General features: G+C 61.0%; 1 protein-coding gene across 10 annotated transcripts in view; it reads left to right on the top strand.

Moving 5' to 3' along the window:
- Positions 1 to 1,591: 1,591 nt before the first annotated feature.
- The window catches only part of EPB41L1 (erythrocyte membrane protein band 4.1 like 1), a 72,361-nt gene continuing 50,565 nt past the window's right edge, over positions 1,592 to 23,387 (top strand). For 7 of the 10 annotated variants that reach the window (XM_075516921.1, XM_075516919.1, XM_075516916.1 and 4 more), the window contains exons 1-2: positions 1,592 to 1,723; positions 11,196 to 11,247. The gene's annotated coding sequence lies outside the window, so the exon portion shown is untranslated. Of the gene's footprint in view, positions 1,746 to 11,195; positions 11,248 to 23,387 lie in introns of those variants that run through there. The other 3 variants (XM_075516920.1, XM_075516912.1, XM_075516913.1) reach the window with 3 other exon arrangements.

The following is a 23,387-nucleotide window of genomic DNA, read 5'->3' as shown; positions in this document are numbered from 1 at the left end:
CACTGGACCATGCAGCCTCATTTTGTTCCTGGTACTCTCTGCTGGTATGTGGTTTGTCAGGAAAAAAGCCTCAGTGTGGCTAATAAAGGAGGCACTTTATAAAGCAGTAAGAAAAAGCCCGCCTCGTTCCAGCGCTTTGTCCCAGTCGCGGTGGTGCAGGGGTCAGGCTCCCTGTGTGAGCGGGAACCGCAGGTTTCCCGAAGGCTGGTGGGGAGGAAGCTGAAGAGCAGCGCCCGGAGGCAGCCGGCACAGAGCCCTGGCACCCACTGCTGCCAGACAGGAGACCGTGTGCTGACACACCGGGACGAGCTGCCCCAGGCCAGCCCTGGCTTGCAGGGGACGAGCAGAGGCAGCCGGGTCAGACCTTCCCTGCTGGGAAGAGTCCCCAGGCCTCCCCCTCCCCACTGGAGACCTGCCTTTCCCGGGGTCCCGCGCAGAGCTGCACCCTTCTGACTTCAGAGGACCACTACAGTAACTGATGGCAGACGCGCTACTAGATAACGGAGCAAAGCAAAGGCCCCGCAGGGAAGTCCGGGGCCACAACACGCTGCTTGGAGCCCTGCGTGATGCAGCAAGTGCTAGTGGGCGTTGGGTACCGAGTCAGGACTAGCCACAGGCTCTGGGGCCGAGGAAACCAGACCCAGCGCTAACCTGGGTGTGACACATCCCCTCCGTCCTTCGCTCCTCAGCATTTGCGAGGCAAAGAGGGCTGAGCGTGCAGCGCACCTCTAGCTTCATTCCTCCTGCTTATGAGCACCAATCTGGCTTCCCCAAAGGTTTCACCTATGGCCATAGTGGCCATTGCAGCCATGCTGTGCACCCAGGGCATCCATGCTGTGGGTGCACACGTGTGTGGTGGAGCACCTGCCCCCCCTTTTCATCTGCCTCTCCTGGAGCGGGCTGCTTGCCCTGACACACCCCAAATACACAAGCCAGATCCCTTGATGATGTGGAGATCTCTTGGGACCGGCTTACGGGTGTCCCACACAAACACCGCATGCAGTGCTCCGGGGCTGTGGGCAGCGGGTGGGCAGCCCCGGTGCTCCGGGAAGGGTCAGCCACCCCTGGGAGCTGCAAAACCTGCCGACGCGTCCCGCCGAGGCGAAGCCCCTTCCTTGAGGAAGGAAACCTCGGTCCGGGGCTGCAGCCCTCGACGGGGAGGCGGCAGGGGGAGGCTGGGCAGGGGCGGGAGCTCTGGGCCGGAGAGCGGCCGGTGCAGCCGTGCGAGCCGCCTGGGTGAAGGGGGGAGCGCAGAAAGGGAGGGCCTGGGTGCCTCTGCAGGACCCTGCCCGCGGGGGCGTGGGGTGGGGGGAGTCACGCGGGACGTGCGCGGAAACAGCCGCGGAGGCCCCCCGTGCCCGCGGGGACGACCCCGAGCCGCGCCGCGCCGAGCCGCGCCGAGCCGCGCCGAGCCGAGCCGAGCCGAGCCGAGCCGAGCCGAGCCGAGCCGCCGCGCCCCCGCACTGCCCGCAGCTCCCGCAGCTCCACGGCGCGGCCCGTGGGCGGCTCCCACGCAGCGCGGGGCGGGGCGGGGCGGGGCGGCAGCGGCCTCTCCCCCTCCGCAGCGCCGCGTCCCGCCCCGCCCCGCGCCGCGCCGCGCTCCCGCCGCACGGCGGGCAGGCAGCAGGCAGCAGCAGGCAGCAGGCAGGGCGGGCAGCGGCCGCTGCGGCGTGGGGCCGCGCCCGGGAGGCGGCGGCGGAGCGGGCCGGGCCGGGCCGGGCCGGGCCGAGCCGGGCCGGGCCGAGGTGAGCGCCGGGGGGATGCGGGGGGCGGGCAGGCAGCGGCGGCAGCCCCAGGTGCGCTGCCTGCAAGGGAGAGGCAGGCAGGGCTGCAGGCAGGGCTGCAGGCAGGCGCAGCCCCGCCGCTGGGAAAGCTTTTCCAAGCCGGGCCTCCCCTTCGCGGCGGCGGCGGGAGGGCGGGCAGCGCATCCCGCACCGTGTCCTGCCTCCCTGCCCGCCGTGCGGGGCGGGACGCTGAGGTCGGGGCGCGGCTCCCCACGGGGGTCCAGCCGGGCACGGGGCGGGGGGGCCCGCGCTGCCCACCCGCGAAGGAGCAAAGCGGGGTGCGGGGAAGCAGGAGGGCGATCGGCTCCTTGCACCGGGGTGAGCCAGCCCCAGGGATCCGTAGCCCCGAGCTGCGGGCTGCCGTAATAGCGTTTAACTGCCGGGCTGTGATTTCAGGGAGACGATTTACATTAGAGGGAGAATGTGGAGAGAGCCAGGAACAACTTGGAATGGGTCCTCGCATATTTCTGTGGTTATTTTTGGAGTATCGTCATATGGCAGGAGGTGGGCTCTGAGGTATCCTTGAGCTCAGCATTTTCTCCATAGGCTGGTTACCCGGGAGATTGTACTAGAGGACCTGCGTGGCCCTTCTCTCTGTCAGCGGTTTCTGTATAAAACACTATTTCTCTTGCTGTTTCCGCGGTGGTATTGTTTCCCTCCGGCGTGCCCAGCCTTCAGCGTGTCATGGTGGGGACCCTTCTGTGGACAAACAATGGTCTGGGTGTGCGCGGTTGAGTATTCACAATGTGTTGCAGGAGCAGGCGATGGAAAAGCTGGGTTTGCTTCAGCTGTGGATGGTGTGAGGTGACTCCTGATCAGCCCCCGCTCCGCTGCCGTGGGTGAGGTGTGGCCTCGCCAGCATCCCTAGAGAGGCCAGCCCATGCATCGGTCTCCTTCCTGCACTTAACTGTCACTTTCCCTCCACCTTCCTCCTGCTAGACTCGTCCCAAGTGATTCTTGCTTCCAAACAACTCGAGGTGTGGGAAGCACGTTGTTACCGAGGTCTGCTCCTCGGGGCTGCCTCGCAGATCTCTGCGTCCTCTGCGGCCCGCTGGAGGACTCTGCGTGTCACATCCCTTTGAGGGTGGCTGCGCAGGCTGGGGAGCTGTGCCGGTGGCTTTCAGTTGCGTGCCCTTGTTGCCGTCAAGCGAGTTTGGAGCGGAGGGAAGGCTGGGTTTGGGTGATGATGCTTGCAAGAAGGGAATTACTCTTTAATTATATTTTTTGTAGAGCCTGGTTTGGTAGGCAGGGAGGCTGTCTGCGGAGGCCTCCCCAGGGTGCTCAGAGCTGAGCTCTCCCCAGGGTGCTCAGAGCCGCGCTCTCGATGAGCACCCTGGTCTCTGCTGCATGCAGAGATGCAGGGCGTGTTCTGGAAGCTGTGGCAGACCCTGGCTGTTGTAGCGTATGGCAGGTCCACAACCACCCTCTTTCTCCCAGAGCGTTCCCTCCTTACGCAGGGGTAACCTCCGTGTTTGGTGTCAAAGGACCATGACGTGGCCATCCCTTGGGGGGGGCAAGCCGCTGCCCTGGGAGCGGAGCATTCATGCCTCCTCTCCTCTTCGTGCCATCCTTGTGCTGTGCTTTAGCTGCAACTTCAGATGGTAATGCAGTCATTAAACCAGGCATCACCGTGAAGAGCGGAGCCCTGGGTTGGGCTGCAGGGGTACGGGCTGTCTGCCCGCAGGGGTACGGGCTGTCTGCCCGCAGGGGTACGGGCTGTCTGCCCGCAGGGGTACGGGCTGTCTCGGAGGGTGTGATGCAGCTCTGGGTTAGCTGCAGAGTCTGTGTGTTTGTGCTGACGGTAGGCTGGCTTTGGCTGCAAGTGATGTGTTCTTCCGCTGCTGTTTTGGTTGCTTGTTGATGTTGCAGCTAGAACTGTCCAGAATTTTTATTTTTACCAATTTTTGAGAAATCAGCATTTTCCAAAACTCTCAGGGGAGATGTTTTGGTTTGGAGGCAGCTTCTGAAAAAGGTTTTTGAAGTCCAGTGTTGTATTTCTGGTCAAAAAACACACGTGTAGATGAGAGCCTGTGTTCCTGGCGTGCGGAAGGTGAAGGTTTCGGTACCTTTCCTGTCCAGTGCAGGCATGGAGCTTGCTGGGCCCCATTGCCTGGGCTGCTGCCATGGTTGCCACCACCACCACAACCTACCAGGGTAAGTGTCTTCTGGCATGTGGTTTATGGGCAGCCAGGAAGGGTGGCTGGGTCAGCTGGAGAAGTCACTGCAGTGTAGAACGGGGAAAATCTTAAAAATCGATTTTCTTCCCCCAGGCAGTTAGCTCCCTGTTGAGCTCTGGGTGATGACCTTGGTCCTGGTGAGGAGCTGGATCTCTCATTGATTTACAGAATAACCTTTCACGCTTTCTGCTGGCAGCGCCGAGCCCTCGTCCCGTGGGCAGCTCCAGCGTCACTCTGCGTTGCCCGCGTTCCTCCTTGCTCTAGCACTGCTGGTGACTTCTGCGTTACTAGAGGAGGTTTTCAGAGACAGACGGACAGACCAGTCAGGTGCTTGATTAATTTTGTCCCTAAAAAAAGAAATCTTTCCCATAGCTAATTAGGATTTCTAAATTAGGAAGTCACAGAGAATGACCTGTCGGTTAAAGGGCAGGGGGCGGGCTTGGCTGCTCCCGGGCTTGCTCCGAGTTTCCTGCCCAGCCTCGCAGACATCACTTGAGTGTCCTTTGCCTTAATTTTATTCGGCTATGGACTGGGGATAGTTCCCTGCCGCCTTGGGCACGGCGCTGCGGCCCCTGCGCGACAGCTGGGGTACTGATAGGGAAGCAGCGTGTGAGGAGATGGGCTGCGTACGGGCTTAAGCTTTGCGGCAGATCAGCGTGGGCGTCTGTGCGGCCTGTGTTTAGCTATATAGTAGACTTTCATGCGGTGCCTGTCACTTGGGGGTCTGAGCCGAGTCTGAAGCCCTGTTTTAAGCATAGACGCAAAAGAAGAAATGCGAAACGGCGGAGGTTCCCGAGTCCCCGGTTGCTGGAAGCTCCTGTGCAGGAAGACTTGTGCAGCTACAAATACATGACTCTTGTACGGCATCTAAAAATGTGCTTGCGCTGAGGCTGTGACAGTGATGGCTGCGTAGCTTATTGTTCTCATTAGAGCAGTCGGGTGGCTCTGAGTCAGCAGGTTTGGATTTGTCACAGCCCGGGCGATTGTGCCAGGGAGACCTGTGAGGTTCTGTGGTGCTGAGCGGAGGGGCTGGCCCTGGCCGTCTCCTGCGTGGGGACGCTGGGGTTTGAGCCTGGACTCACGCTCACTGTTGGCTCGTGCTGTCGCTTGAGCCTGGAAGGAGTTGTTATGTATTTGTGGGAGCTGGAGGACAGTCTCCCTTGGGAGCTCCTTTCCAGCACCTGCCCGGTGCCATTTGGGTCTATAAAGTTGAGCATCACTACTGCCAGCGAGGCGGCTTGCTGAGCGGACCAGTCTTTCTCGTGCACATCACCTTGTCTGGATTACAGGAGATGGGAAGCCTGGTGGGAGGAGACCGTCTTTGATGGCGACATGTTGCAGTATTTCATTCTGGCTGCAGATCCATCTTTCCTCTCCTCCCAGCCCTTGGGTGGAAGTTTGTGGGTTGTTTAGGACCTAAGTGTGCCTTAAAGGGAAGAGGAAGAGATCTGGGCAACCACATCTTCCACCATGGAAGCAGTGGCTGCTTTCTGCGGCGGCTCTGCTGTCTGCACAGCGTGCCCCTGGTGCAGAGCAGGATGTTGGGCCCAGGCCTCGTGGATGTCCCTTGTCTTGGATGATAGTTGCTCCCTCCTCACTGCCTTGCTCCGAGGAGGTGAACTGTTTGGGGGTGCATGGAGGCATCTGTACCAAGAGCTGTTGGGCTTAGCTTTTGTACAACTGGGACAGGAGCCAAGATTCGCTCTCCTTGCGCTAGACAGGGAGCTGTGGGACTGTGTGGAAAGGGGCAGTCATCCCAGAGCCCTAGGTGGGTGATTTGGTATAAATACTTCATGTCTGCTTGTCCCAGTACGCAGCTGAGGGTGCTCTGCATTGAAGCTGAGAATTAGTCAGTGCCCTGCTGATAGCGTGTGCACGCCCGTGGGCATGCCCGTGCACACTCCCAGGTTTGCTGTCTGGGAGGGCGGGAGCAGCCGACGGAGCCTTAAAATCTGGATGATGATGCTCTGGAAGAGGAGTTTCTTTCCATCGTCTGCTGATGGTCTGTGTTTTGCCCTCCGGAGGGCATTGCTAGCTCCCCTGGGTGCTTAGCAGTGCCCCGTGCTGGGCCTGCCCCGTGCGGGAGCTGCTGTGTCCGGGAGCAGCCGGGTCTGGGTGAGCGGCATCCCGGGTGCGGCGTGATCACAGGGCAGAGAGGAGACTGGGCTGACCCTATTGTGCTCAAAACATGAGACAAACGAGGCTGAAGCTGCAGATCTGCAGTTGCCAGCAGGTCAGCAGTTTCACTCGGGCATTTGGCCTCTTTGTGGAGACGAAATGTGGTAGCAGTGTAGTATCTGCTCCATCCCCTTTCAGAAACCAGCCCTCTGCCCACCAGCTATGACTGGACCCTGTGGCCATCTCGGGGGCTTTGCTGTCCCCGGCCCCTTCTCGGTCCCGAGGACCGATGCTCCTTTGCAAGGTATCGGCGATGAGGTGGGAAACCAAGACCAGGTGCTGCTCTAGTGTAAATCGCATCCTGCGTTTGAGGCGATGCTGAATGAGGATTCACAGCGCGGCCCTGCTGCCAGGTTCCACCCACCGGCTCCTTCCTCCCTCTGCTCCTACTAACCCACTGCCGGCGCCCCGCTCGCCGCCTGGCAGCCGAGCGGAGATGAGTGCTGGTATCCTTCCCCGAGCATCAGATGGAGAGGAAAACACAGGGTGGAGTCATCTCTCGCACAAAGGAAATGTTGAGGTATCGTTTCTGCCTTCAGTGGATTTTTTAGGTGGCTGGGGAGAGATTAAACAGGATCTTAACACATTCACAGCCCCCTTCCCACCTCATTTTCCTGTGAATCTGTTGCTGTCGTGGTATCTTTCAGAAGATATTTTTAGCTTTGCCTTTTCTCCCCCCCCCCCCCCCCCCCCCCCGTATCAGGCTTTTGAAGGGAAACGCGTTTCTATGGCAGAACAGAATGAGCCATTTCACGAGACATTTTGTTATGGGCAGAAGGGCCGGGAAATCCGATTGTGCGTTTTAAATGACATATTCCCCTTTGTAATCAGCTAATCGTACTGGCCGGGGTGAGTGCCAGCCGAAAGGCATCCTGGCGGGGCCAGAGGCAGGCTGCGGGGCGGAAGCGGGGAGGGACCAGCCCTTCGCATCCTCCTCCTGCCCGTCCACATGGGACCACCACCCAGGTGGCCAGGCATGAAGGGCTGCAGTGCTGGGAGGGGTCCTGCGGCTTTTTCTCCTTAATGATCCTGTTGGGGAAGCAGTACCCCTGTGTATGAGGGAAGCAATTAAATGTGCTAATGAGGTGCACTATCGATCTGGCAGTGTTTCTGCTGGCAGGAGCTCCTGCTGAGCGTGGGATGGCGTGGCACCTGACGAAGCTTTGGGTCTGTGCTTTGCCGGTGATGAGAGGGACGTGGCAAAGGTCTCAAAGTGGGAGAGCGGCGCTGTGTTAGGGCCCGAGGGGTGGTCGTACAGCTGGGTCTGCTGCTCACGATGGGAAGGTGCAATTTTTGACACGGATACAAACCCAACATTGGGTGAACTTTGGGGTGGGAAACTCCCAGCCTGAATTCTCAGCAGTGTTGCCGTTCAGGAGACTTACTGCAAGTCCTGATAGATGAAGGTCCTGCAGAGTGAAGCGGCCAGAGCAACACAAACCGCCTTTGAGATCTGATCTGGCTCTGGGTGTACGCTTGCCTATGTGAGGGAGGGGCCATTACCTCTGCAAATTCACTGGGGCTCTTCTTTGGGGAACCAAGAAATGCTTTCTGGTAGTATGGCATGAGTAAATCCCTGTGGGTCACCTTGGTCTCGTGTGTGATACATCTGTGAGAAATGCAGCCGACTTCAGGGTGACGATTGGAAGTACTACAGGACGTAGAGAAAACGCAGCTGTCCGTGCTGTGTTTTGGTGGCAACTTCCACCATCGCTGTAAGCCCGCCTGGCCACTTCTGTGCTCCTGCAAGGGCTTTGGAGCTCAGTCCCGCCCCGGCGCGGCGCTGCTGGCTGCGGCAGCCCAGCGTGCGTAGGCAGGGCAACCGGGAGGGCCCATGGTGGTGTGGTCCATGGTCACCTCCTGCCGAGCGCTGGCTGGGCTGTTCTTCTGGGCTCGCAGAGCGGATGTGATCCCGGTGCGGGGTGGAGCGTGCACAGCTGGACCTCTCTCCAGTCATGCTTCGTGCTCAGCTGAGCTGCCCTGGGGCTGCCGCGCTGCCCTGCCCTGTTTATGTTCCTGCTCTGCTGGACATGTGAAGGCGACAGCATGAATCCCTGTCCCCTTCCTTGCCCTTCGTTGGACGCATCAGCATTTTTGCAGCATGCTGGCCTAGATTTGAGTGAGCTGGGCTCAGCGTATGGCTCCCTCCTGACCCCAGCCAGCGGCTGAGCCTGCCAGCGGTGCTGGCCGGGACCTGCCCCTTGCACAGACCGTAGCCTTCGTCTGGCTGCCGCTGGTGTCCCGCCGCCTGGTTCCACAGCCAGCGCTCACGCTCGCCCCGTCAGGGTCAGGCTGGATGATTGCGATGACGATGTTGTGACAATGTGGGTCACTGTGGGATGTTTTCAAGCCCGGGGCACTGTCTGTGGTTGAGATGGTGCATGCACTGGCCTGGCGCTGGAGAGAGCTCCATGGCAAGAGATAGCGATGCAATCTAGCATGGATTTTTTGCTAGCAAGAGTGTTACGGGGAGCTGCTTGTTTGCAGGCAGAAGTGAGCAGGGTTGGGGGAAGGTCTTGCTCCCGCTGCCTGTATTCTCAGAACTCTTCATTAATATGATACTAATTGATGCAGGAGCTCAGATCCCAAAGTGTCTATAGCTCAGAGCCTGCTGCGATGCAGCCAGCCCGGTGAATGCTGCTTCACGCAGCAGAAGACGGGAAGGAGGGACGGTCGGTGTCTGATGGAGAGCACAGGGGCTTTGTTTGGCAGCGTTAACCCAGGCAGGTTGGGGAGCGTTGAGTGCCGCTGCCCTGCCTTTGGTGACTGCACCCTCCATCCTCCCTCGCAGGAGGAACGCGGTGCAGCCCTGGTGAGCCCCGGGTGCCGGGGCCGCTGGCGCGATACTCCTTCTTCTGGGTCTATCAAAAGCTGGCTGCTCTCGTGCCTGGCTGCGCGTCTGCCTGCCCATCTCTGCTGTGCATCTCTTGACTCGCCCTTCAGCTGGGATGGGAGAAAGCTGAGCGTACGAACCCGGGAGCAGCACAGGCCCCCACAAAAATCGCTGGGCTTGGCAGAATAGGAGCAGGGTCACGGAGGCTGCGCCGAAGAGGGGAGAGAGCCCCACAGATCCCCACGGCTTTGTGCGACCGTCTGCGGGTGGGTGCAGGAGCTGCTGGTATCGGGGTCCGTTCCCCGGATCAGCTTGGCCCGTTGGGGTGCCTGTGTGTCCTGCTGCTGGGAGAGGGCAGGGCTCTTCTCCTGATGGGGCTCGCTCTCTCCTTTGGCTCGTTAGCCTCTGGGCGGTGGCTTCTGGTGCCAGCGGAGGCTGGTGCACGAGCGAGAGGTCTGTCGTGGGCTCTGGGATCGAGGGGTGTGGGCACGGAGGTAAGGGCATGGGACAGTAGCCTCCACACACCAGCGGCATCCCGTGGCCCGTGGGCAGCGCAGGCTCTGTGCGTAATTGCGAGTGGGCGGGGAAAATGCCTTTTGCAGGTCTGGGGGAGCAGCGAGCTGTGCACCGGGGCTCGCGTTCCGCTCCTGTGCTGGGCGCTGGCATGGAGGTGTTCAGGCCCTGCAACGCCAGCCCCGTGGTGCGGTGGGTGGGGGTCCTGGGGCTGCGGGTGCAGCCAGCGCTGGTGCCGGCTGGCTGGGTACAGGGATGCCCCGTGTTGCATCCCAGCCCCGCTCCCCACGCAGCGAGACGGCTGAGCAAGTAAAACCAGTCTACGCGGTGGCTGCTAAGGAATCTGTCCCTGGTGGGCAGGGGTGTACGAAAGCGTGCCCAGCGACAGCGCGCGATGACGTCCTGCTTGTGCTTCCCCTCGTGTGACGGCCGCGGAGAGCTGGGACAGGACCACGCATGCGGTGGTGGCTGTAACTCCCTCCTCTTTCTGTGTCTCATGCAAATCATTTGGGGGTGCAATTTCTCCCTGCTTAAAGGTGATTTTGTTTCCTTGGAGGTGCCGGAGCTCCCGGCCTTGTTGCAACAGGTTTTCTGCCTGGGGGACAGCAGCGGGTCCTGTCCTTGTCCGGGAGGGAATGGCCAGAGCCCCGCGTGGCAGCTGCCCAGCCGTGGATCAGTCGCTGCGTGTCACCGTGCTGCTTGGGGACTCTGTCCAGGTGGAGGTGGAGCAGCTTTTATGTCCCGAGCGAGCTCTTGGGAAAGCTGCTGTGGATCGGTGTCGCGCAGGGCGAGCTGTGTCGGGCTGCTCACAGCTGATGCTTGCTTGCGGAGAGTGGAAAGGTTTTTGCTGAATCCGTGGGAGAGGTGGGCGCTTTGCACAGGCGGGTCATCCTGCCTGCTTTGCTGCCGTGCTTACGGGAGGATGTTTGACAATTAACCCTTGGGAAAGCAGGAGGTATCCTTGCTGTGCTGTGGGACTGCGCTTCCTCCTTCATCTAACCGTAGTGCCTGCTGGGCAGTTTTTCCTCCCCCGTTAGATGCAGTTGTCATCTAAAACGTGGCCCTGAAAATGCTGTTGCAGGATTTGGGCTGTTCCTGTTAAAACTGCTGATTTTACTCCTGCTGTGCCAGGGCTGCTGGGCACTCCGTGGAGGAGCGAGTGGGGCTGGCTCCCGTGGGTCCTGCCTCACCGACCTGCATCGTCACCCCGGGTGAAAGTCCTGCCGACCAGGCGTTGCCCCTGGCGTTACCGCAGGGGCCGTGCCGGTGAGCCGGAGGGATGGGCGACAATGGGGCGGCACAGATGGCCCTGAAAGGAGAACTTGGGTAGCGCCCGGCAGCGCGAGCCAGGAGGGTATCTGTTTCATTTCTCAGAGGTGTGTTGGTTCTGTGGCACTGCCTGTAGTAAATATTTGCTTTTATCACTCAAATGAGCAGAGCTGGCTCGCAACGCATGCAGCGGGCAGACTGACTGCGTGAGAAGGTGCTGTTTTCACATCAATCTTTTTGAGAGTAAAGCAGCATCTAGCATAATCTGGAGCTTACATTCTCCAGCAAGCAGATTTGTATGGAGTCTAAACGCAGTGCTCGAGCCGTGCGGGCACCATCTTGTGATGAAGCGCCTGGCTAACGTCCTTCTGTGCACTTGCCATCAGCTCTGGGAAGGGTTTTTTTTCTTTTCTTTTTAACCAAATCTGCTTTCTTCTTTGCAGGTTCTGAATTGTGCCCGAGCAGAGCGCTGAGAGCAGCACCTGGAAGCAGCGTGAGTTTATCCTGAAAGCTTTTATTCTCCTTTCCAGATCCCGCACAAGGCTGAGTGGGTTTTGTAGCTTGGAGGGGGTTGCTCAGCACGGAGCCGGTGCTGCAGGGAGGCTCGTCTGCCAGAAACCCCCGGCAGGACTGGAAATCTGGCCTCCTACCACCAAAGCGCAAAACTGCTGGGCTTGGGCTTGGGCTGGCTTTCTTTATGCGTTGGGATTTTTTCCTGGTTTAGTTAGGAGTTGGGCAACAGCCCCTTTGCCAACAGAAAGGCTCCTACCGGCTGCCTGAGTCTTTGCCCGCTGACGGAGCGACTTTGGGACGTCACGCTTAACGCCGAGTTTCCGTGCTCTCTTTTGTGCGGAGGATTTGAGGAAGGCGGCATGTTTGCAAACCGGCCGTTGTGTTTTGTCGGGTGTGGATCCGAGCCCAGGGCGTAGGTCCCCGGGCTCGCGGGGGCTGGGCACGGCCGGCTTGAGGCACGTCCTGGGGAGGCTGGCACTGCTGGGCAGCTGGGAGCGAAGGATGGGAGAGGACAGCGACAGGTCTGAGCTGCAGAATTAAATTGCTGGGATGCCTGAAAGAGTTGAGGGCTTGTGGTCCAGGCCTTCTCGGAGATCCCCGCGGTCCCTCCAGCTGGGTGGGCTGCTCTGCTCCGGGGCCCAGAGCACAGCGGGTCGGTTTGCCCGGTGCCGTCCCTGTGAAACCAGCTGTCAGCTGCTTCTGCGCGTCCTGCAGACGGTGTGCGGCCAGGGATAGCCGGGAGGACGAGGTCCCACTTGTGCTTTCCCTCCCTGACCTGCAAGGCGAGCCTGGGCGGAGAGCAGCGGAGCAGCACTACCCTTGCTCTGGGGCCAAGATGGGAGGAAGTTGTCGTCATCTGAAAACTGGGGACAAGGAGCTCCGTGGCTGCACCCCGCTGCCCTGGCTCTTTCCCGGGTGACAGGAGCGCGCGGCAGCGTGCACCGCGAGGCTCGCTGCATCCGCGGAACCCTGCTGCCCGCCGGGGTTTGGCTCCCGCCCACGCGAGGCAAAGGGTGCAGAGGCAGGCAGCGCCCTGGGTGCGGGCAGGGGGTCCGCGTCCTTGCCGAGGGCTGTGATGGGCGGCTGCGGCGTGCTCCTTGGGGCCAGAGGCGTCTCTGGCTCTGAGCGGGGCAGCTCGGTACTTTTTTGAGGGCTTTCTCACCAGCAGTGCGACAAGACCATCCCTCCAGGACAGCTCTTTGCAGGTCTGGCAAGACGCCAGCTCTGCCCTTGTCTGGGGGCACGTGTCTGTAGGGAAAGTGAGAATTGCAAGGTTTCTTGTCCCGTCTCTGTATGCTGAAGAGTTTGGGTGCTGGAAGACCAATTTTGGAACTGGTGCATTTGGGGGCAGAGGTGCAGGCCCAACTTCAGTGGATCCTGCATCGCCGCGTGCCTCAGTTTCCCTCCAGCACGGGGTGGGGTGCCTGTGTGCTTCCGCTCCGGGGCTGTGCACGAGGAAGGCTGCTTGGGAGGCTGGGCACCGGCCACCGCCGATGTGGGAGCGTTCGGCTCCCGGGCGATGCCCGGCAGGAAGCTCTACCCCTGCGCGGGGGTGAGTCCCTGTCGGGGTTCCCCGCACTGGGGTGGCCCAGGGAGCAGGAGGACAAGCACCACCTCCACGGTGACCCCTGGTACCCAGCCAACCCCTCGCTTTCACTCGTGACCTCGGTGTCCCGGGTGCAGCTGGGGGCCGGTGGCCCAGGTCTGGGTGCGTTCGTGTTCCCCTCTTCCGGTTGTGTCTCGTGAGCCAGCACTGGGGACTCGGGGAAGCACTTGCACAGCAGAACGGCTTCGTGGCTGTGTGCTCTGGGCCAGCTCGCTGAGCCGTGTGCCGGTCGCCTGCGGGTCCCGGCTCCCTGGCAAGTCCAGGCAAGCGAAGCCTTGCCAGCGCAGCCCGGACCAGCTGCCGCGTTGTGCCGAGGGAGGTGTCCCCCTGCTTCTGGAAGGGTTGGTGATGCTCCCGTCACGGCACAGCGATCGTGCTGGCCACGAGCTGCTCGTTTCTCTGTGCATCTACAGCTCCCTCACAGCTGATGTAATACCCTACCTCCTGGATGCCGTGAAGGGCTTGCTGCTGGGATTCGGTAGGCAGGGGCAAAGGGAAGGGACTGTTTCCTTGAGAGCTTGCTCGAAGGAGATGGTCATCCGTCAGTTGGACTAGATGATCGTTGTAGGTCCCTTCCAACTGAACTATTCCATCCCCTCCAGAAGTGGTGCACAAGACATGACCATTACCTTGGGGAAAATGGCACTTTGTGGCCACTGCTTTAGACCCCGAGCAGGGCTCTTCTGGGGCTGCAGATCAGAGGATGATGACTGTAGGCAGAGAGCTTGGGCCTTCCTTTGGAAGGAAGGAGAAGATGGGAGAAGGCAGGGCCGAGCCCGTGCCTGAGCTGGGCTCCCTTCGGTGGCTCCCCTTGCTCTAGGTGCTTTTCACCTACTCAAGCCCCTCTCCTCTTCCAACACGCTGCTTACAGGCTGGCCTTGTGGTTTTCAGGGTGTCTGGTCCTGTGTTCTTCTTGCACGTCGGGCAGCGGATCTCCCCTGGCTGCTACGTCCCAGCACGAGACGGCTGAACCCGTGGTCTCTACCTTCCTCTGCTTGCTTTGGTCCGCGAGCGGTGATTGCCGCAGCGGGCGCCTGGAGCGGGGACGGGAGCTGCTCTCCACCATCGCTGGTGGAGGAAGAGCGTTCCCTGGTGATGGGTGGTCCACGTGGTTTGCAACACCCCTGCCTGCTTCTGGTGTGTATGTGAGGTGCCTTGCTGGTGCTCTGCAGTGGTCGGCCACGGGGTGTGTCTGCAGCTGGGGGAACTGGGTTCAGAGCGCACTGGTTGTTGCCGTAACTGCCTTTGGTTCGGCCTCCATCCCTCTGCTGCACCAGAACGGCCCCGGGCTCCGCTCCGGTGCCCTCCCTGCGCAAGGGTTGGAGTAGGAGGGGAGGGATGGCTGCAGGGCTGGTGGTCCCGGTGTCTCCCTGCAGAGCCTGGTCCCTGCCTGGGCTGACTGCTCCATTTGGCCGTGGCACCTCTTGGGCGGCTCCTTCCCCGTCCGAAAAAGCGTGCAGGGGCCAGCGGGGCATGGCCAGCTCCGCAGCGGGGCAGCCCCGTCCCCCAGGCAGAGCCCCCTGCGCTGTCCGGATGCGGCACTGAGATGGTTTAGCCCCGTAGCTCTGCTCGCAGGCAGTTCCGAACGGCTGCGACGCGCAGGTGAGCACGGAGCAGCTGCTGAGGTCCCTCCCCAGCGCCCTGGGCCGGATCAGCTCCTTATTATAAGAACCGGGCCAGGACGCTGCACGGATCGCCTTTTGCCTGAGAAACGCTGTTGGTCCGTTTTACGGAGTAGTTGGGAAGACGGAGCTGTTCTTTCCTCCCTGCCCTTCGCCCGGTGCAGCGGTGGGACCCTGGCTGGGCCGGCAGCGCTGCCAGCCCTGGCACAGCCGGCGGGAGCTGGCAGCGCTGCGGCTGTTTGCTCGGTGGCGGTGCCGTCTGCGGCGGGTGCCGGGGCAGTGCTGTGCCTGCTCCCCCCGTCCCGGCTCGGGGCTGCCGGTGCGCTTTCCTCTTGATTTGGGGCCCATCCTTGCTGTGAGACGTGCCTTGGTCAATGAAGCTTGCTCTCTGCCATCCCAGCTGCTTTGGCCTGGGCTGAGCAAACAGGTTTGCGGTATGTGGCAATGCACGCCCTGGAGGCTGGCGGGAGCTGCCAGCTCCCTCGAACTCGGCTTGGGAACGGCTGGCTTCTGGCCAAACACCCTGCTTGCTTTGGCTGATACTTTTAACCTTTTCTGCATCACGTCGGTTCGGAGCCGGGCTTCCCTGTGCTGTGTTACGCTGGGGTGAGCTGGGATGCCCGCCCGTCTCTGACCCCCTCCGCCTGGCTGTTGGAGGCCTCTCTGCCCGAGAGCCGTGCCGGGCTGTGATCCTTTGACGTGCGGCGCTGTCTGCTTGGGTGGCAGGAGGTGGGGCTTTCCTTGGAAGACGCAGCTTTGCTGCTCCGATGGCCGTGTGCTTGCCCAAGTCCTTGGCGGGTCTCAGCGTGGCAGAGAGCTCTGTTCCCACGTGAGGTACCACCCTCACCACTGGTTTTGGCCAAGGGTGTGAAGGACTGGGATGGGCTCCTGCCTTGCTGAACTGGTGATCCCACTGAGGCTGGGTGGAAAGGAAGAGCTGTCCGTTCTCAGATCCTTGCAGAGGAGGACTTGCACCCGAGACGGATGTTTCAGCAGCTTTTTTGGCACAGCAGGACCCAAGGGATGTGAAGCTGTAGGCAGTGTCTGAGCAGGCGCGATGCGGGGTGCTGATCTGCAGGACTCGCTCCCAAGAGTGGATGTGGAGGCTGGACCACGTGCGGGAGAGCACCCGGCCCTGGCCCGGGTATGCTCTGTGGCACGATCTTCCGACAGACGGGTGCTAGTGGTGGCACCTCTCTGGGCTTCTTCCAGCCCGGCTCCCCCACGGCCCTTGCTGCTCTCTCCTTTGTTCTGGGACAGAGGCTTTTGATTTTCCTTTCTTGGCTTTCCTCCGTGTTGCTGAAGGGGTTAAACAGTGTTTGGGCCACTTCCCATCCTCAGCAGCTACAAGAGCAGGTGCCGAGAGCTGCTTGGTGGGAGGCCAACAGGTTGTGTTGGCCAACAGGTTCTGTTCACATCCGGGGTGCCGGGGCTCGCCTGCCTCCCCGGTGCCTTCCCAGGGGATGCTCCTTGCACGGGGGCTGGGTGCTTGTCATGCCTCTGTGTACGGCGTCTCAGCCTGCTGAGAGGGTCCTCAGCATGGCCGGTATTTTCTCTACTGTGGCATTGCTCAGGGACCTCTGGAAAGGGCCAGTTCTTCATAGAGCCATGTGCTGTCCTGGGACCTCGGGTCTTGGCCTGTGTCCTTCCCCACCTGCAAAGAAGGCCGGATGCTTGATAGGGCAATGGGGAAGCTGGCGGGGCACTGGAGGGGGCTTTGTGCTGCAGTGAGGAGCTTTTGGAGCCTCTGAGGCCACCGAATGTGCTGGATGGAGAGTGAGGTTGGGTCTCCTTGCCACTGATGTCACCTGGAGGACGCTCATCCTGCTCCCATGTGCACGTAATGGCCCAGGCCATTCGAGGTAGCCGGCATTGAGATGGTGTCCATCACTCCACATGCGACTGCTGCACAGGTCCCACTTTCCTCCAGCCAAAAGCCCAGTGGTGCCCAGTAAACCCCATGGCAGTGGTGGTTGGTGGGGTGAGCAGGAGTGCTGCTACTCCCCGTGACACTGGCGTGATGCTTCTTGTTCCCCACCGCAAGGTTATGTTTTAATGATGAATTTTGGATGGAGAGGGCAGGAGGGTGAGGGAAGGAGAAGGCTGCTGTAATCCTGCTATGGATTCAGCATGGCTTTTGCTGCACAAGACCGCTCAGCTGCAAGTAAGAAGGCGCTGGTACCCAGGTTGCCGGGGAGACGGAGACGTTCAGACGTGGCGGATGCTGCGGCCATGCCGGGCGGATTGCCGTCCCACCCCTTTGCTGCCACCAGTGACAGCCCCAGTGGCTGTCCCTGATGTCGTTGCAGGGGACGCAGTGCCGAGCGGTGCGTGTGCTGCCTCATCCCGAGAGGCACTGGTGATGGAGCCCCCGCGCCAGTGACGTGGCTCCTGGTGGCTGTGGCTGCACCACTGCCCTGGACGGATGCCCTGAAGTCGGGGCAGGCTGGGGAGAGCCGGACGAACGGGTGTGCTTCTGGCATGGATCAGGTGCCCGCGCTCCAGAGCCACCTCCAAGTGGGTCCCTTGCGCTGGCCCCGGGGGGGTGATGCTGGTGGGGGGTGAGAGGCTGTCTGGGGTGGCAGGAGCCTTGCCACCGCTCAGCTCGCCCACCTGGCAACCAAGACGGGCAGCCACATCTCTTGGAAAGTCTAGACTTCTCTCGTCTTCTAGAAGGCACCCATCATGGGCCACCTTCAGGTCCCTGAGGAGTGACCAGGGACCGGCAAGCAGAGGCACGCGGTGCCATGCCAGCCCGGGGGTGGGGGCAGCGTGTTGGTGCTCTGCCTGGGCTACAGCCCTGCCTGCATCCCCACATGGCCGTCACCCATCCAACGCCTCTTCCAGGCCAGCCCACCGTGCCTTCTTCCCGCACACCCGACCCTGAGCATCCTCCGCAGCTGCCTGCGCTGCTCCCCCATGCACCTTCCTCCCGCGGCGGGCCAGGTGTCCTGCCTCCCGTCCCGAGCCACGGTGGGGAGCGGCGAACCCATCGGGGATGGCTGCCAGGTATAAGAAGCATCTCTGTCTTGTTCCCCGCACGCCGTGCTGAGGGCGCTGGAGCCTCATGCTCATGGCAGCCACGGTGTCACCGCTCCGTGCGCGGCAGCCCTGCTGCCAGGCGGGGCTGTGTGGGGCAGAGGGGTCAGGCTGGGATGGACCTGGCTGAGCCCGGATCTGCCCGGGAGCCGCTGCTGGCTTTGCGTCCCCGGTCCTGGCTGAGGCTGCCCCCGGTTAGCTGGGAGGGCAGGAGCCGAGCCAGCCTGTGCCCCCGTCCGCTTGGCACAAGTTGTGTGCCGGGGCGCGCTGCCGCCTCTGCCAGCCACTTGTGTCCAGGACCTCCTGGGCACAAATCTGTCCCTTGGGTTGTGCTGTGGTGGGGCCAGCTCGGCTGCGGCGCTGGGGTCCCGGGTCCCTGCCTGCAGGCTGGCTGCAGCACCCTCCTGTGCCGGGAGCAGGCTTTTGTGCCCAGGGTGCCTGGATTGGGACCTTCCTCTCGAGCACGGGAGCAGGAGGTACAGGTGGTTACCCCGGGCTCTGCCCACCCTGGGGCTCTGCCCTTGGGTGCGGTGGGCAGGTTCATTCAGGTTTGCCTTTTTTTCCCCTTTATTTATTTATTTTTTAAACCTCTCCTCCAGCCCTTCCTTCTGTTGTCATTTAATTGTTCAACTTCCCTGAATACCCGTCACCTGCCTGGGGGTAGAATTTGAGACACATCAAAGCTAGATGAGCTTCTGCAGGCGCTAAGCGTACATCCTCTGGGAGCTGGAGAGAGATTAAACAGCCGAGAAAAACAACTGCTCAGGATTGTCCGAGAGGTAAAATGGAAGGGTTGAGGGAGCGCGAGGGAAAATCAGCAATATTTGCTTACCAAAAAATGTCTGCCTCGTGCCTGGGAGGCCGGCCGGCGTGGTGGACCCCCGCTGGGGTGAGGCCTGGAGGATGCTGGCTGGGGGAGCACCAGGCTGGAGCAGTTCTGCAGTGGGAGCTGGGGATTCTCTGCATCTCTCCCCGTTATGGCCCTGGCATGGTTTGTACAGCTGTTCGTCAGGTTGAGATCGGCGCGTCATCGAAATGACTCCGATTCCTGCCACCCCTCTGGCAGGGTTGGCATCTGGTCGCGCGGAAGCGGAGGAGCGGTGCCAGGGAAGAAAAGGTTAAAATTGAGTGGCAAACTTGGTGTCATACCTGGGCTGGATTCCTACGTGGGGTCTGCGGGCACAGTGTGGGCAGATGTGAGTGCGGGCAGCGGGAGCGGACCTGCACCCACCCAGCTGCCTGCGTGCAGGGGGGTGCTGCTGCCTGCCGCTGGCGCAGACCTGCCCGCACCCGAGGGGTAAACCAGGCTTCAACTTTCAGTTGACGATGGGGGAAAAAAAAAAAGGAATTTTAAGCTTTGTATTTGGGAATAATACAAAGCAAATGGCATAAATCCCAAGTGGTGGCATTGTCCTGTAGTCCAGGACCAGCTCAGCCCAGCGCCTGGAGAGGTGTCAGCGGCTTGCTCTCTAGCAGAAGGCGGCTGCCTGCGCGCACGAGGGAGCGTGGCGTGGGCCTTGGCAGAGCAGCCCGCTGTGGCTCCTGGTTGCTGCCCTGGCCCTGCTGGTGTCTCTGACCAGTCTTCGGTGCCTTATTAAACCTGCATTCCAAGAAGAATGGGTTGGGTTTTTTTTGGGGGGTGGTGGTGTTTATTTCTTTTAAAAAACCTATAGTAGTAGTCATTTTGTTGCACAAAGTATCTCCTTCTCATATCTTAAAAAAAAAAACCAAAAAAAACCAAAAAACAAGCCACCTAAGATATTTTACTCCGCTTCACTGAGAAACCTTTGGTTTTGATGATGCCGGTGAGCGAGCTGGGCGTGGGATGCCGGGCCGCGCCAGCCGGCAGCAGCTCCCCTGCCATCCTGCACGGCCCTGGGCGGGGGCGCGAGGGCAGGTGGGGACCTCTGGGAGAGCGGCCTCTGGAGACCCAAGTGCAGGTGTCTGGGGCTGCTTTAATGCATGGGGCCTTTGCCTCCTGCAGTGCTGGCACCCAGTGCCAAGCTGCAAGGAGGCTGTTACTGCAGGGTTGAAAGCTCGTGGAAGCCCCTCAGCTTTTTTAACAAGACTTTGGGGCAGTGTGCTTGCGGTCGCATTGATTTCTTGCAGCACTGATGATTAATCAGATTTTCAGGTGCCAAGTTGAAGGAAAAGCTTGGTTTGCTCTCTAGCTCTGACCCATGAGAGGTCAGACCTCTGCTAGAGACACCAGTGCTGGGGATAGTTTAAGGAAGCCTCAGAAGGTCTATTTTCCAGTCTTGATTTTCTGCGGTTAATATAGCAATTTTCTGCTCCTCTTTCCAGCCAGCTAATCTGTCTTCACTCAGAAGTGAGATGAACAGCAGCATAAATTGCAGGCAATGTCCAAAAAGATGTTTGCAAGAACAGCTCTCTTCCTTGAGCTCCAGCTCCTGCTTGTTTCACTTACTGATCTGCTTCTTTTCTTCCTGTGAACTTGTAGCATTTTCCTCCCTGCAAAGGAATTGTTTGGAGGGATTTTCCCAAGCACATTGGCCTCTCAGTTGGGAAGCAACAGCGATGCTGAGGCTTGTGAACTGCAGGTCCTGCAGGTCCTGGGGGCTGCAGGGGGTTGCAGGTCCCCTTTGCAGCTTGGGGACCTGCTAGGAGGTAGCCAAGCTGTGAAGAATGATGCTGACCAGAGCACGGGGGGGCTCGGATGCATCGGTGTCCCGGGGAAAGCAGGTTATGTGGTGCTGTGGGAGAAGCTTGTTCCTGGTCAGCCGGGCTGGCTGCTTGAGGTGGGCTCAGAGGGCGTGAAGTGGTTTCCATTTGTCCTTTTCCTTTCTCTAGCTAGCATTTATCAGCTTCTGGAGGCAGCAACTGGACTTGGGGCGGGAGGCCTGTCTCATCTAAGAGCGTTGCTCCCTTTCCTGTAGGGCTTGGGTCCGAGGCAAGGCTGGGAGCTGAGATGTGGGGGCCGGTGGGATGCAGGGACAGATTGCAGCAGAGCACGGCCCCGGTGCGTCAGCGGGAAGGGGGAGGCTGGCGGATACCAGGTGGAGGCTTCTGGTCTCACCTCCGCGGCCGGAGCCCTTGCAGCAGAGCTGGTGCTGCTGGCAGGGACAGGCGGGCGAGGTGGCTCCTGCGGGATGCTGGTCGCTAAGCAACCGGCAGAGGTGGAGCTTTCCGGGTACCGTCCCCAGCGCCGCTGCCTGCCTGCCCCGGCATTGCCCGCATCCCCCGGGCGGCACAGTGGGAGTCCTGCCGCCCCGCTGGCCACACCACACTGTGCTGGGGCAGGAGGGCACCCCGGGGTGTCTCTGGGCATCGCTGAACCCCCGTTTGGGGTTCCTCTGCCCAAGCTCACTGACACCGTCACCCTGGGGAAGGAAGTTGTCTGGAAGCTCCGTTGACCCTTTTGTTGGGGGCTTCCACCTCAGTGCCGCTTCCCTGCCTGGTGCTGCCGTTTTGCGCCAAAGCAGGGCAAAAAGCGGGGAGCCCCAAGGCTGCTGCGCCCCGTGGCTCACGTGCAGCCCCTTGGCTGGGCCGGGGGCTGTGGATGCAGGGTGGGCTGGCTGCAAAACTCGGGGGGAGCATGTTTCCCCTCTGGGACAGTTGTGCCGACGGAGCCTGGGCGCCTTCGGTCCCCCTGAGGCGGTGGCTGTGTCGAGACAGGCGTGCTCAGGGCGGTACGGGAAGGCTGGGTGGTGCAGAAGGGTTTGGGGAGGTGTCGGTGGCTCAGGTGACCCTGCTCAGGGCTGTCCCTCAGGGCAGCTGCCACCCTGCCTGGGTAAGTTGTGACCCTGGGGGCCTTTTCTTTAGGACCTTCCCAAGGCCGGGTGTTTGTAAGGCACTTGGAAAGTCTCTGGATCAAATGACATCCTGCAGCGTGGGAAGGAGCTGTGTGGATGGCTGCTTGGGGGCTGGAGGATGGGGAGGTTGCTCTGGGTGGTGGCTTGAACCCTTCAGTGCATCCACAGGGCTGGTTCACCGTGTGCCATCGCATCGGAGGATGTTGTGTGCTGAATGTTAAGCAGCCTGCTTTCTCCCCTGCCATCTCCTGTAATATTCCTGCCCACAGCCAGTGCTTCTTGCTGGACCTCTGCTGGAAGAGCTGAATGCCCTGGGTGCACCATCGTATCATAAATCTCCTGTCTCCCCACTCCTAGTGCGCTCTGAACTCTGCTGACAGCGCAAGCGTGCCTTTTCCAGGCAAACGCATTCCTTTGAGGCACATTCCTGGCTTTACAGGGCTGCCTGACGTGACAGAGGGGGCAAGCCGGGCAGCCTTTGGTTTTGCAAGAAGCCTTAATGAACTTCCACACCCCCTTGGGCTCCCTCCGGGAGCAGCAGGCAGGATGCGGGCAGGCAGCAGAGGGTGATGCAGGGCGGGGCTGCCGGTGGCCGTACGGTTTCTGGCACAGGGCCGCCTGGTTTGCCGCTGGATCCTGGTGCGAGTGGCTTTGCTGCCACGCTGCCGGTGGGAGCCTGTGCTCTGGGCTGGGCATGGGCTGAGCTTTGGGGTCCCTGTAAGCCTGCGGGCTGGTGTAGCTGTACTGGCACAAAGGTGCTGCACGGCGGCGTGGCCGTCCCCGGTCAGGGAGGGGACCGACAAGCTGTTCCCTGCCGAGACATGCCCCTGGCCCTAAGAGGCAGCGATGGTGCCGGCGCAGCGCAGCCTTGCCACCAGGCTCCCTTCCCGAGGAGGCAATGAGACGGCCATCGCCGCCTGCCTGCATCTGCCTGCTGAGATGCTTTGGAGATGCTTTGGGGTGGGCGGCCAGTGGGCAGCAGGGATGGCTCTCGGGGAGCAGCAGCAGTGGCCCTGCCTGGAAGCAGGGGATGGTTTTCGGCTGGCTGGTGACAGGTAGGCGTTTATGCTTGTGCTACCGAGTGGCTGTCATCAGGGGGAGGGAGCTGGAGCGTGAGGGAGTCGGGCTGAAACTGGAGAGCTCTGGAATAGCGTCAGCCCTTTGGTACCTCCAAAAGCTGCGGGACTGCAGAGCTGCTGCCCTGCCTGGGCTGGGCAGGTGCAGGCAGGGCCCTGGCGTGGTCAAGGGCATCGATTGGACTTGGCTTTTGGGGGGGGGAAATGGGTGAGGCTGGAGGGACCCGTGGATGCCGAGGAAAGCAAAGAAATCCCCAGAGCGCTAAGCAGGCGGGTCGTGGTCCGCCAAGAAGGCGATGCTGTGGTGTCTGGGCTCAGCGGTGGCACGCGGCATGGCGTGGCTGGTGCTGCCGGTCCCATCCCACGCGCTCACGTGGGCCTCCGGGAGCAGGGAGAGCAACCCAGGGGACGAGGGGTGGCTGGGGGCTGCAGTCTGCGCTGGCTCTTTCATCTCGCTGGTGGGTGGTGCCTGGACTGCACTTTCATCTGGAGAAGCACAGGGTGTTTTTGCAAGGGCTGAATCACCGCTCTGCTCTCCTGACCCACCGGCTGAGAGATCTTTGTTTGCATGTTAATGACGTTGCGTGGAAGGTGTTTCTTGGCTTCCCGAGCTGTCTTCTGCAAGGGGTCACAGCAACTTATTCCTGAACTTATTTATTCAGCTGGGAGGTGTCACTCGAAAGGGTGGGAGTGAAACCTTGTTTAAAATGGCCCAAGATTGCCCAGGTCTTGCAAAATGACCATGTGCCGCTGTGCGTGGCGGGAGCAGGGCGGCAGGCAGGAGGACGTGCTGCTTTTGCGCCCTGGCAGGCTTGGAGGAGGAGGCCCCTCGGCCCCGTTCCCCCCGCCCCCGGGACGCAGCGGAGGTCACCGTTCTCTTCCCTAGTTTTTCCTGGTGCCAAGAGGGCTGGGGCCAAGGCGTGGAGGGAGCAAGCTGGAAGGAGGGTTTGGTCTCTCGGGATGGACTCTGCCCCGGCTGCTCTCGACGCTGGCAGCTGAGCCGG

The sequence above is a fragment of the Mycteria americana genome, chromosome 14 (genome assembly GCF_035582795.1).
Source record: "Mycteria americana isolate JAX WOST 10 ecotype Jacksonville Zoo and Gardens chromosome 14, USCA_MyAme_1.0, whole genome shotgun sequence".
Taxonomy (NCBI): domain Eukaryota; kingdom Metazoa; phylum Chordata; class Aves; order Ciconiiformes; family Ciconiidae; genus Mycteria; species Mycteria americana.
This window is presented reverse-complemented; position numbering and strand designations above follow the sequence as displayed.